A 12,212-nucleotide genomic window follows, 5' to 3' on the forward strand; every position below is an offset into this window, starting at 1 on the left:
GTTGGGCCGAAGGCCGTTTTGACACAAATGAAAGTTTGACATTCATGAATGGGCCAGAGTCCAGTTTGAAATGAAAGTTTGAAAGGCCTAAAGGCTAGTTTGACACGAATAACAGTTTGACACGAATAACCGTTTGACACTAATGAATTGGGCCCGAGGCCGTATGATGTGTTTGGAACCGCAATTACTTAACTAACATATGTCTATGTACGTATGTATTAGTAGAAATATAAATTGGGCCCAAGGTCGTTTGATGTATATTGTTCCAATGTATATTCCTTATTTGATATTATTCACTAGGCTTTCGCTCACGCTCATTCATGTGTTTGTAGGTGAGCCAAGAGAAGTCCAAACCCAGCCCCAGTGAAGTCTGTACGAAACAACTAAGGTTTTGAGAGTCAGCCCTCGTGTCTCACGCACGAGACACATCTTCGCCCTTCTGCCATTCTATGTTATTTTGTCATGTTGGCGAGGACATTGGTGTACGTCTGTATATGGCTTTGTTTTGGCTGACTTAGATATGAATGATCCTGTCTGTATAGAACTTTATGTTACTATACTTTCTGTTGTGAGTTATTAACATATGTAAGTTTGGAATGTTATGATGTGCATATAAGCACGGCTCTATGGACAAAGTTTTAAATTTGCTTCCATTTGGCCCCTTTGCTCTGATGAGTTTTGCCTTATTTGGTTTGAGGCTGTAGGTAATCTCGTGATTACTGGCCGGTTATGGCCTTAACCCATAGGGGCGGGTTCGGGTCCTGACAAAAGGAGTCTGGATGAACGAGATATGCCTGTTTGAAGTCGGGGCCAAACACTAGTTTTTGCTTTCCAGCCACAAGTGGGCTTTGTCGGCCATGTGTTGGACATGATTGGGCTTTGTCAGCCATATGTCATCCAAGGGTGACTCTTGTCGGCCACCAATGGTGGTCGTCGGCCACTGGTGCAAAAAGGCATTTTTTGTGCAGATATTTTTCCTCCAACTGTTTTCACAATGTTCAAGCTGTCCATTTTGAGATATTTTGAACCTGAAGCCACATATTTCTATATATAAAGGGCATTCTCTATGTTTTTCAAGGTTGGAAAAATTTTGGGAGCCTCTCTCTCTACAATCCTCTCTCTCTAGATTTCTCTCTCTCTCTTGAACTTTTGTGCATACAAGTAGAGATATACTTCTAGTTTGCCTATCAACCCTTAACCAAAGTTTCTTACCTTTGGGATGAGGTTACTTGGGACCCTCTTTGAGCTCTATAAGGTGGTCTTGGCTTGATTTAGTGCCTCATTTGTGCCTGGAATTGTCCTTTGCTTCAAGAGGTATAACACTTGTCCTTTAAGCTTGTTTTGTACACTTGTTTTTCCATCTTTTCAAACTGTTTTTGGGATGATTTTGAACTGTAAAAAACTCTATTTTTATGGTTTAAAAGTGTTGGTTTGAGGTTATCTTGAGTTAGGGGGTGGTCCACCATTCTTTCTCATTTGCTTGTTAAGCTTTTGTGCTATTATTTATCACTTTCAAACCAAATTTTTGGGGCCTTTTAACCACTAAATTTTAGAGGTTTTTTAGTGGCAAAAACCTCATTTTGAAGTCCAAAATTGGAGGGTTTAGCCTCCCCTCCTTGTGTCTTGCTTACATGCCTAGTTAGCCTCATGAATTAGCTTATTGTTTTAGCTTTTTGTGGCTTAAGTCCAGCATGTTTTAGACTATATTTAGGGCTATTTTACCTCTATTTTTGACTAGTTAATTCATTTGAGCCTTGTATGGCATGGTTGTAATGTAATTTCATTCATTAGCTTGGTGTTTTCGGGCTTTAACCACCATTGGTTTGAGTTGATAGCATCTCTTAGTGTTGTTTTGCACCTAATTTCATCACTATAATCTCTGTAATCTCCCTCAATTCTTCACTCTTTTGTTTGCTTTGAAAGTGGTTTTAAACCCCTCGTTTGCCTAAGTGTGAAATTGAGGTGTTACACCTAATGGATTAATCCCTTAGGGGGTTCATCACCAACAGTGTAATGCCTCTTTCATGCCCAAAGCTACTTGTGGTTTGAGCCATCTTTCCATTAGAGGACATTCACCAATAGACAATTGGATCAATGAATGGTTTAGTAATTAAAATGAGTAAATAAAAATTAGACAAGTAAAAGAGGCAAGATAAGCATCTTTCACGTTGCATTACATGTGTTCGAATCGGACGTTAATTTGAACATAAGGAAAATAAGACATTTCATACTCAAAAGTGATGAAATGTGCCACTTTCCTTGGTCACCATTACCCTTGATCATGCATGATAGGGTGGTGGTCTTTTTTAGTCTTGTTTTGCATTTATTAAACGTGTACAAACTTGGTTCCTTAGCCATGATGCATGGAAATTTCTTGATTGATGGTTTGAAGGCCAAGAGTTACACTCCTTTGAGTTTGTTTGCTGATAAGGAGGGTAACAGTACAAACAATCCTTGAGAATACACTGTTTTGCCTCTGTTTGCTCTCTGTTGCAGCAAGAGGAAGTTCAGGCCAACAGTAGCCGATGACCACTAGTAGTAGCCGACCGGCCACCAATGGTAGTCGACGGCCACCATTGGTAGCCGACCGGCCATCAATGAAATTTGCACAGTGTGTAGATAAAGTGGAGTAGAGGTGTTCTAGAAGTTGGCGGTATTGTCAGTGTTCAAATGTGAAAACAGAGGCATTCAGTGGCAAGGCGGTGGCTTTATTTTCGGATAGGAAACCGAGCATGCATGGGCCTCCCTCGTTTCCCGTCATTAGCTAATTAGATTAATTAGCAATAGTTGAAATACATGTTGTAACTATTTAAGTAGAGTAGTTAGTTAATTACTTTATGTTGTAATTAATTAGCTTAATTGCTTTGTAATTAGTTAGTTAAGTGTTTAGCTAATTAATTTGATTTGTAATATTTAATTAGCTTAGAATAGTTAGTTAATTCATTTCAAGTGTTGTAATTAGTTAGCTTAATTAGTGTGTAGCTAGTTAGTTAGCTTATTCATTCAGACCCTCCTTCGCGAGAGCGTAATGTTGTAATAAGTGTGCGTACGTGTGTGTATGTCTTGCAACCCCACGTCTTTCTCCCTTTTATTTAATCGCTTTTGATGGTTAGATTAGGGTCATGTTTAAATTAGCATATCGCATGCTTGCATCCATTCATTTGTCTTGCATGCACCGAGGCTCGGCGCATCATTCAAACTGCATTGCCATTTCGATATATTATTTGAATACGTGTTTTAACCGCATGTTATCAAATTGTTTCACATGCCATATTAGTAGTCGAGCTTATTAATTGCATATTGCATATGTTGCATTAGGCATCTTGTATAGTTAGGATCATGCATCTTCCCAACTAGTTTCTGTTTTGGCTTGGAGTACTCGGTGAGTTTTTATACTTTAGCATACTTACATGAGTGTGATTGCCATACTGCCATGATTTGCATGCTTGCCATGAGGCTATGTGCTTAAATGCTAAACTGTTTGAATGCCTATGGATGAAGGCTTGTTGTTTGAATTGGAACGATTCAACAAATGTGAGTTTTAAGCCTACTTTGTTAAGTGGCAAATCATATTTTAAGCCCACTATATTTGGTGGCAAATCCGCATCTTTAAACCCACTTGAGGATGGCAAATTCAAACCATTTTCGCAAACAAACATGAGTTGAATTGTTCCAAGTCGTGCAAACTAATCTATACTTGCTTATGTGTGTCACATAGTAAAGCTAGTTTAATAATCGGAATAAGAACACATAATGTTTATAAAATCTCATATCATGATTAGTAGAAGTCGATCTTTGATCGGGGGAGCGGGGGTGCTCAATTCATGACCTTCCCCCCTCGTACCCAAGTTCTCGAGCCGAGGCAACTTTGGTGATGACGGACACGTGACCTTTGGCACGAGTCAAGGTTTCCTAAATTCTCCAAAATAAAATATTTAGGTAGAAACTTTGTATTTGGCAAAGCAGTCCAATTTTGGCATTATTTGATTTAAAATCGATTTTCTAAAAAGATTTGCTGGATTTGGACTCTTCGGTATTTATCAGTTTCACATTGCACTTGTAAGACTAGATTCAAAACCGCAAGAGTCCGAACTATAAGGCCTTCTTTTCAACCTTTTGCAAAAGGCGTGGCGCGGAAAAAGGCGAGTCCACACTTAGTTACGACATTTTTTGTTATGCTAATTTGTGGTGAAGTTACATAATTTATAATTGATATTATGAAATTTTATAATCAAATTCCGCCAATTTGTGGTGAAGTTACATATTTTATAATTGTTATGCTAATTTATAGTGAAGTTACATATTTTATAATTGATATTATGAAATTTTATGATAAAATTACGCCAATTTATAATACAGTACATATGATATGAACTCTTAAGGGAGTGCACACTCTTTGCTTTCAATTAAATTGCGCAAAGCCAATTCAGAAAAGGTGACAGCCATTTCAACTTATTTTTCTCAGGCCTAAACCTGTTTTTAGATTTAAATAAAAATAATTTATTTTTAAGATAAATTACAAATACACCCCCTGAGGTTTGCTTAGAGTATAGATTGTCTCTTGTAGTTTGGAAAATTACAAACACCACCCTATTAAAAAATTTTATTTAACAGAATTAACTAAAAAAAATAAAATTCATAATTGTTCTTCTATACAATAATAAAATTACCTAAATTGTTAATTGAAACATATTTCTAGCATCATTAAAAATTGTTAATTGATTTGATGATTTATTAATAAAATAGGTGATTTGTTATGAAATTAGAAACCTCACGGGGTGGAATGTAATTTTCAGAACTACATGGGACGATTTGTATTTTAATCAAACCTCAAGGGGTGTAATTGTAATTTACCCAAATTTGTAAGTCTTTATCTAGACGATTTTAAAAATTAAAAAATAAAATGAGTCAAGTTTTTTTTTTAAAAAAAAAAAAATCACTAAGATGAAAATAAATCAAATTTTAAACCCCTCCCCTCCCCTCACAAAAAAATAAAAAAATAAATAATAAATAAAAATATTTGTAAAAATTGGCTTATTTTTTACTTTCTAGACATTTTATGTTTAGGATCGTCTAATCCAGATCGATTTAAAAATAAAAATTAAAAAAAAAATGACATAATTTTTTTTAAAAAAAATCACTAAAGCAAAAAGTAAGTTGAACTAAAAATAAAAAATAAAAAATAAATAAAAAAACCCACTCCCTAAAAAAATATAAAGTCTTTTTTACTAAAATCAAAATAATAAATTGGTTTTACATCGAGCTTCGGTCCATCGGGCCCACTACATATATCATCCATTGTATTTTTTTTATTTTTTTTTACCGCTTTCGTTTTTAAAAAATAAATGAAAAATATGTTTTAAGAAATAGATTATTCATTTTTTTTTTTTGTGGAAAGAAACGAGATAAAATGAAAATATTACGATTATCAGATCAACTTAAATAATTTGAATTATCAAAACGAGACTCGTGACAAGTATCATGAACCTAATTTTTTTTTTAAATTATATTTAAATTTGAGAGAAGTCCAACCCTTTCAATAATACTACATGCCCCAATTGATTTTACATCTAACCAAGAGGTTCAACACGAGAGTTGTATTCTTGTTCATCACCATACTAGCCAATATCACTCCTCTCGTCCCCATCATCGGCTTGCTACTGAGGAAGCTTTCAGATCTAAACTCATATATAATTCTTGACCATGATTCGACGTTGCTAAATGCATTTTATACACTAGGTGACTACCTCAGATCTAGAATGTTTATTTTGTAACGTAGATGCGGGAATTAAGGTACCATAGATGCCCGTTACGACGATGAACGGATCGTGAAAGTGATTGGTAAAGTTTGTTTGATGGTGATTGTTTTGATTATTATTATTATTATTATTATTATTATTATTATTATTATTATTATTATTATTATTATGTCTCTCTATGTAAAAGTTTCCTCCATTTATAGGGGTTTTTTCCTCCTCGCATGAATGTTTATTTTTCTCCTCATATGGAGACTTGTATCCTCCCTGCATAAAGATTCTCTTTATCCCTTTACTAATCTATTTAATAGTTGTTAAATTTTAAAACATAACTAATATTATTTTAATTTTGGTTAACGAGTGAAATAAAATTTATCAATTTAAATTAAGATCAAGATTCAGGGGTTTGGGTTGAGTTCTCACCACCCAGATTGAAGGCCTTTAGTCTAGTAGTTGTATAATATCGTCTTATAGGTGAGGTTATGGGTTTAATTTTTGTGGAGATGGGTTTGATAAACTTTTGTGATAGTTTATTTTTCCCTTATTATGAGAGTTATATGTAGTTAGTGATAGTTGTTAGGCTTGGGAGTAATGACTGATTGTTAAGTTTGATAATTATTGACTTTCTAGCTATTGTTGGACTAATAGTCCATTTGATCTACATATTTGTTAAGTTTCTATATTTTTATAGGTTTTCTTATACTCATAGTTTTTTTATTAACACTTCATGTAAGTCCTATATATAGGCCACCTCTTGTAATAGTTCAATATACAATACAACCATATATTATTCAATATACAAAGTTACTCTCTCTCTCTCTCTCTCTCTCTCTCTCTCTCCACAATTATCTTAACATGGTATCAGAACTATAAGATTCAGCCTATCTATATGGTTCACTGGCAGGCAGCCGATTGGCAACCTTACATTCACTGCCCGCTAGAGTTTCAACACATACATGTGTTAATCCCAATCTCTAGGAACCAATCAACCACCACCTTTTCTGAGGACATCAAATCTTAATCTTCCACACCTTCAATCTAGATTTGAATCCCAATCAAAATCAATTTATTTATTTATTTATTTATTTTTGGGTTTCCGCACTCTCTTTAAGTTCTCTCTCTTTCAACCTCAAATAGGTTTCTATTTTAAAACCTATTTGAGTTTGAGGGGGAGTAATGTATCTGTACAATGGTGAACATGGTGATACACCATGTGAACTATCCAAGCCGCTCGTTGGTGCACCACCTAAGCCGTCCCCTAGCGCACGCTTTCATCTGTTGTCATCACTGTTTAGCACCATAGCATAAGTAACGTGTGTGCCACCTCTACTGATTCAACATACGATTTTGTTCAAGCACCTACCAAAGCCCATCACATTAGTCACGCCTAGAAGGCCCCTCTCACTATGAACACATCGTTCAACATAATCCCTAGCAGGCCCTTTTCTTTTTCCCTACCAGCAGACTCTTCTTAATTGTACTAGCAAGTCCTTATCGTTTATCCTAGCAGCAGACTCTTCTCAATCACCCCTTACAGGCCCTAATCATTTGCCCTCTCGACAAACTCTTCTTAATCACCCCTAGCAGGCTCTTTCATTTGTTGTACACAACAAACTCTCATTTATTTTTTATTTTGTTCTTTTGAACTCAAGTTAGTTTACCAACTTAAGTTTGAGAAAGGTTGTTAAAGTGTATGTAGAATATATTATTTTCGATATTTGTTAGGTTTGAATATTTTTATAGGTTTTCTATAGTGGCCCGTGTTAGAAAATCTAACCAAATTTGTTTTTGGACAGGACACTTGTCGTCCCGATTGACTTTGACCTTGCCTAGTGTGTTTGGACATTGGGACGCCTTGTGTCAGCTTCAAAAAGCAACCGAGGAAATTCTATATGAGCCTGATAGGGCCCATGACCAGGGTGACCACGCCCACGATAGTGAAGAGGAAATGTCGTGCCCGCAACGAGGCTGCGACTAAATGTGGTCTTCAGGTCAATTGGCTAGGGAGAGGAGTGCATTTCCTGTGAGGGGCTGCGGTGTCAAGTCGCGGATAGGGCGGTCGCACCCGCGTAGAAGTGGTGGTGTCCACGACCGAGCATGCTGGCTGGTCACGCCCGCAGTGTGAAAGGTCGCGCCCACGAGGTATTAGACCACAGCCACGATGGTTCGTCTATTTAAATCATCAGTGTGCTAAAAAAGTTACTTTTTGAGATATTTTCTCTCATCTCTCTCTCTCTTTCTCGTCTACTATGGCCAAGCTTCTAAGCTCTCTGGCCATGAGTTTCATCTCATTTGAGTGGCTTATAAACCCTATTAAAATGTGGAGGATCGTGAGGGTTACGATTTAATCTGAACTGATTGTATTTTCGTCACCAGTGGATTTTCGACTTTGCTCCTCTTCGCTTCAAGGGGTAGGCATTCTTCAGCTCCTTTTCAATACCTCATTATAGGTAGACGTGTGGTAATTTTTATCACGTTAAAACATAAGTTTCGGTGTTGATTTTATTAAAATCATATGGTTTGTTTAGTGTTTGAGTTTATAAATTATGGGTTGAATTGGTGGTTGATTATGGGGTTATGATGATGTTTGGGATGTGGGTTGGAAAGTCCTAGCTTCTAACCAAGAGATTGAGAAAAGAAAATTGTGGTTTGTGTAGTGTAGTATTGGGTTATGTTGAGCATAACTAAATTGGGACTTTTTGTAAACAACGAATGGGTATTGATGAGTTAGGTATGTTAGGGATTTGGAGGTGTGGAAATTGGTTTTCAAAACAAAATAGATATTTTGTTAATTCTGTTATAACCTAGGGAACTGGAATTTAGTTCGTACATATTTATTGTTGTTATTAAATAATTGGAGTCTGTAGAGTTTTGTCCTTGGCCATCGGTGGAAGATGATATCGATTGTTGATTAGTAGATGCCATGTATAGGGTTTGTGTGTTAGGCTATGTAATCTAGGTTAATGTATTTATTAGTTGTTAAAGGACATTGCGAATAGACAATTCCATCTATGTGTTATCATGGATTACGTTATTAGAAAGGAATTTAGAATGCTTGTAAATGTTATAAGATTGTTGTTGGATAGATTGTTTGGGTGACTGATAGCCATTAACTAATTATGGTTTTGATGATTAATAACTCATACAGTAATAAATGAAGTGTTTTGATCAAATTGAAAACCCGTTGTTGAACGGAGGTGCATGGAGCACATTTTGTTGCCAGTGATGGTTGATGTTGTTGGATGCATCTCGTGTAATTAAAAACAAGCTAGTTTTAATTGAACAATTAGGGTGAATATATGGTTGTGTTGTATGGGTGTGGGTTATGTGGTGCTTAGCGATGGCCACTGGTAGAGTGTATCTTCTTATAGTGCACTAGTGTGTGACGTGGTACTTATATTGACCACGGGATTGGTGATGCTCAGCGATGGTCACAGTGGCGCTCAACGATGGCCATAGGGTTTTGGTAGTGCTCAGCGATGGCTACAAGTTGTGGTGACGCTTGGCAATGGTCATGGGGTTACGTAGTGCTCAGCGATGACCACGAGGTGTGTGTATGGCATAGTTGGAGAATGATGGCTTAATTTAGACATAAACCTGTGTGGTGTAGTTTGTGTTGGACGTGGTGTAACCATGGTTTGTATTTGTTATATATGACTTTAGTGTCTACTTGTATGTGTTAAGGTTATTGTTGAGTATGGATTGGATGGCGTGGTTAGTTAAGGAAATTGTGTTGAGTTGTGTTAGAAGATGTGGTTAGAGATGTTTGGTGAATATAGGATTTGAATTAGTGAATTGAAAGATAGGAGTGGGTATTCATAAGTGAATGGAAATGAACTTTTTGAAAAGAAAGTACGGTGTTTATATATGTATATTTTGAGTTTCAAATGTCACATACATAGATATATTGATGTGGAGCCAGCATGATCATAGCTAGTTATATATTGTGATTGTTTAGGATCTTTGAGATCTCTATTGGGCTTTGTACTCATCCCATGTGTTGACAAATTTTCAGGTACAAGGCTAGAGAACTATCCAAGACTTGAAGTCTTCTACTTGTTGGCTACAGGGCCTCTCTATTTGTTGGCCGAGTGCCCTATATTGTATAAGGGTAAATCCCTTTATTTATTTAAATTTAATGTAAGCCTAAGGGTATTGTATCAGATTTTATGTATATGTCATTATCATTAACGTGAGAGAATGCTATAATTTATTTACTGTTTATGTTAGCACGTGTATGATATTATTGACATTGGTAATATTATAAAGGATTCGATAATGGATTCAGTTAATAAAAGACGGGGCATTACATTTTCTTATTCTCATAGTTTCTTGATTAACACTCCATATAAATTCTATATATAGGTCACCTCTTATAATAGTTCAATATACAATACAATCATATATTATTCAATATACAGAGTTTCTCTCTATTCTCTCTCTCTCTCTCTCTATATACAATTATCTTAACAGATGCAATATTTCTCATATATATAATTACTCTCCTAATGATTAAAAAAAGTCTAGATTTTGTTCTAATATTTAAATATATATATATATATATATATTGCTTATTTTCTATAAATCATATTAAAATATAATAAATTATAGGGGAAATTACCCCTCAGTGGTAATTTGAGAAAATTATTACATGTATATACAAAAATTATAATTATAATTATTAATATTGATAAAGTTTACCACTAATTTGTATTTATTTTTCAAATTTTACAATAATTTGAAATTTTTCCTAAACTATATTGCTTTGTAAATGTAGTTCAAACATTTTTTCTTATTAAATAAGCATTTTTAAGATTTATATTTCTTATTTTTTTATAAGTACGGCTTATTATTTGATAATTCCAAATTAATTATGCAACAAATTTGGGGTTCACAAGAAATTAATCCCAGGTAAAGATCGAGCTCAATACGAATGTGAACGTATCTCCTTACATTTTAGGTTGAACTTGAACATCTTGATTTTGTTTGGTATAACTTTTTATAAGTTGATAATAAAATAAAATAGCGTTATTCTTTCAAGGGAGAATTACTGTTTAGTGTAAAGTTAGAAAATAAATTACACATAAATGATAAATTTTATAAATATTACTAATTATAATTATAATTTTTTTCCATATTTTGGTAAATACTTTTGTTAAAAACCATGGTGTTGTAAGTCTCCTTTCTTTCAATAGTCAGATAATCAATAATTTTTAGTTTTTTAAATTATTTTTACCTAATAAACTTTAAGTAAAAGTCAAAATAGTCCCATTATTAACCCCATCAAATCTGTTTTAAAGAAAAAAAAGCAAAAAAAAATTACTTAACAGGGGAGTAGAGAAAAAAAATTATAAAAATAGCAAATGATTTTATGATGGAATGTAAAGTGAAAAGTTGTGGGGATACAAATCTTACTTGCACTACCCTATATTTATATAATTGCTTCTTCTTGTTTTTTCAACTGATAAATAATTTCCCCTTAAAAAAATACAAGTACTATTTTCTTTCGGCAGATTTTTGTGGTGGAAGTAGGATAATAATCATGTGTGTGTGCTTAGGATCATAGGATTAATGAATGGCTGTTTATTTTTTTAACCCTTCAATTCGATTCATGAAAGCTACTTATTATTATAATAATCTAAGATTTGTTTCATTTCATGAAAACTATAATGACAGTGTCGGCTAATAACAGGCTTACGTGTCGTTATGACGTGGACTCCAATTAATGCTTACGTCAAGAGCTTTGGAAATAAAATTGATATTGCCCAAAATGTAATGAGCCTATTTTCAAGATGTTTGAATCCTTTGGAGTAAGCAGTAAGCGTTAAGATCGTCTAGAGTGATCCCTTAGAGTGATCTCCTACAGTGAAGGAGATGAGCCTAACATGTGTCTCACTCAGTCTCTAAGAACTAAGATTTAAACTCACCAAAACGACGTTATTTTAGTAAGTAAATTGGAAAAAAAAACATTAAAATATGTTTTGTTCTTATGGGTTTCTTTTCAAGTCCTTCCTAGGTTCAGCTCTCCTCATTTTTCTCTCTCTTCTTTCAGATCTCACGGCCCACCGCCTCGCCTTCCTATCGCTGTCAACAACCTCCACGACACACTACTAAAGAAAGGGCCTTTTGAGTCGGTTTTTTGAGTCGGCAAATTTTACCGTCGCAAAAGGTAGCCTTTTTGAGACGACACAGAGTTACCGACTCAAATACCAAACCTTTAGTGTCGGCACCGTTGCCCGACACAAAAAATTAATATTTGATAGCATTATTTGAGTCGGTTGAATTTACCGACGCAAAAGATAAACCTTTTGAGTCGGCATAGACCTTTTGCGTCGGCAAATTTGTGCCGACGCAAAAAATTAGACCTTTTTGTGTCGGCAACTGATGCCGTAGCAAAAAAAAATAATTTATAGCCAAGATATATATATTTACTTGATTATATTTAATAAATATATT

The sequence above is a fragment of the Camellia sinensis genome, chromosome 6, assembly GCF_055761805.1.
Source record: "Camellia sinensis isolate YWXY chromosome 6, ASM5576180v1, whole genome shotgun sequence".
Lineage (NCBI taxonomy): Eukaryota > Viridiplantae > Streptophyta > Magnoliopsida > Ericales > Theaceae > Camellia > Camellia sinensis.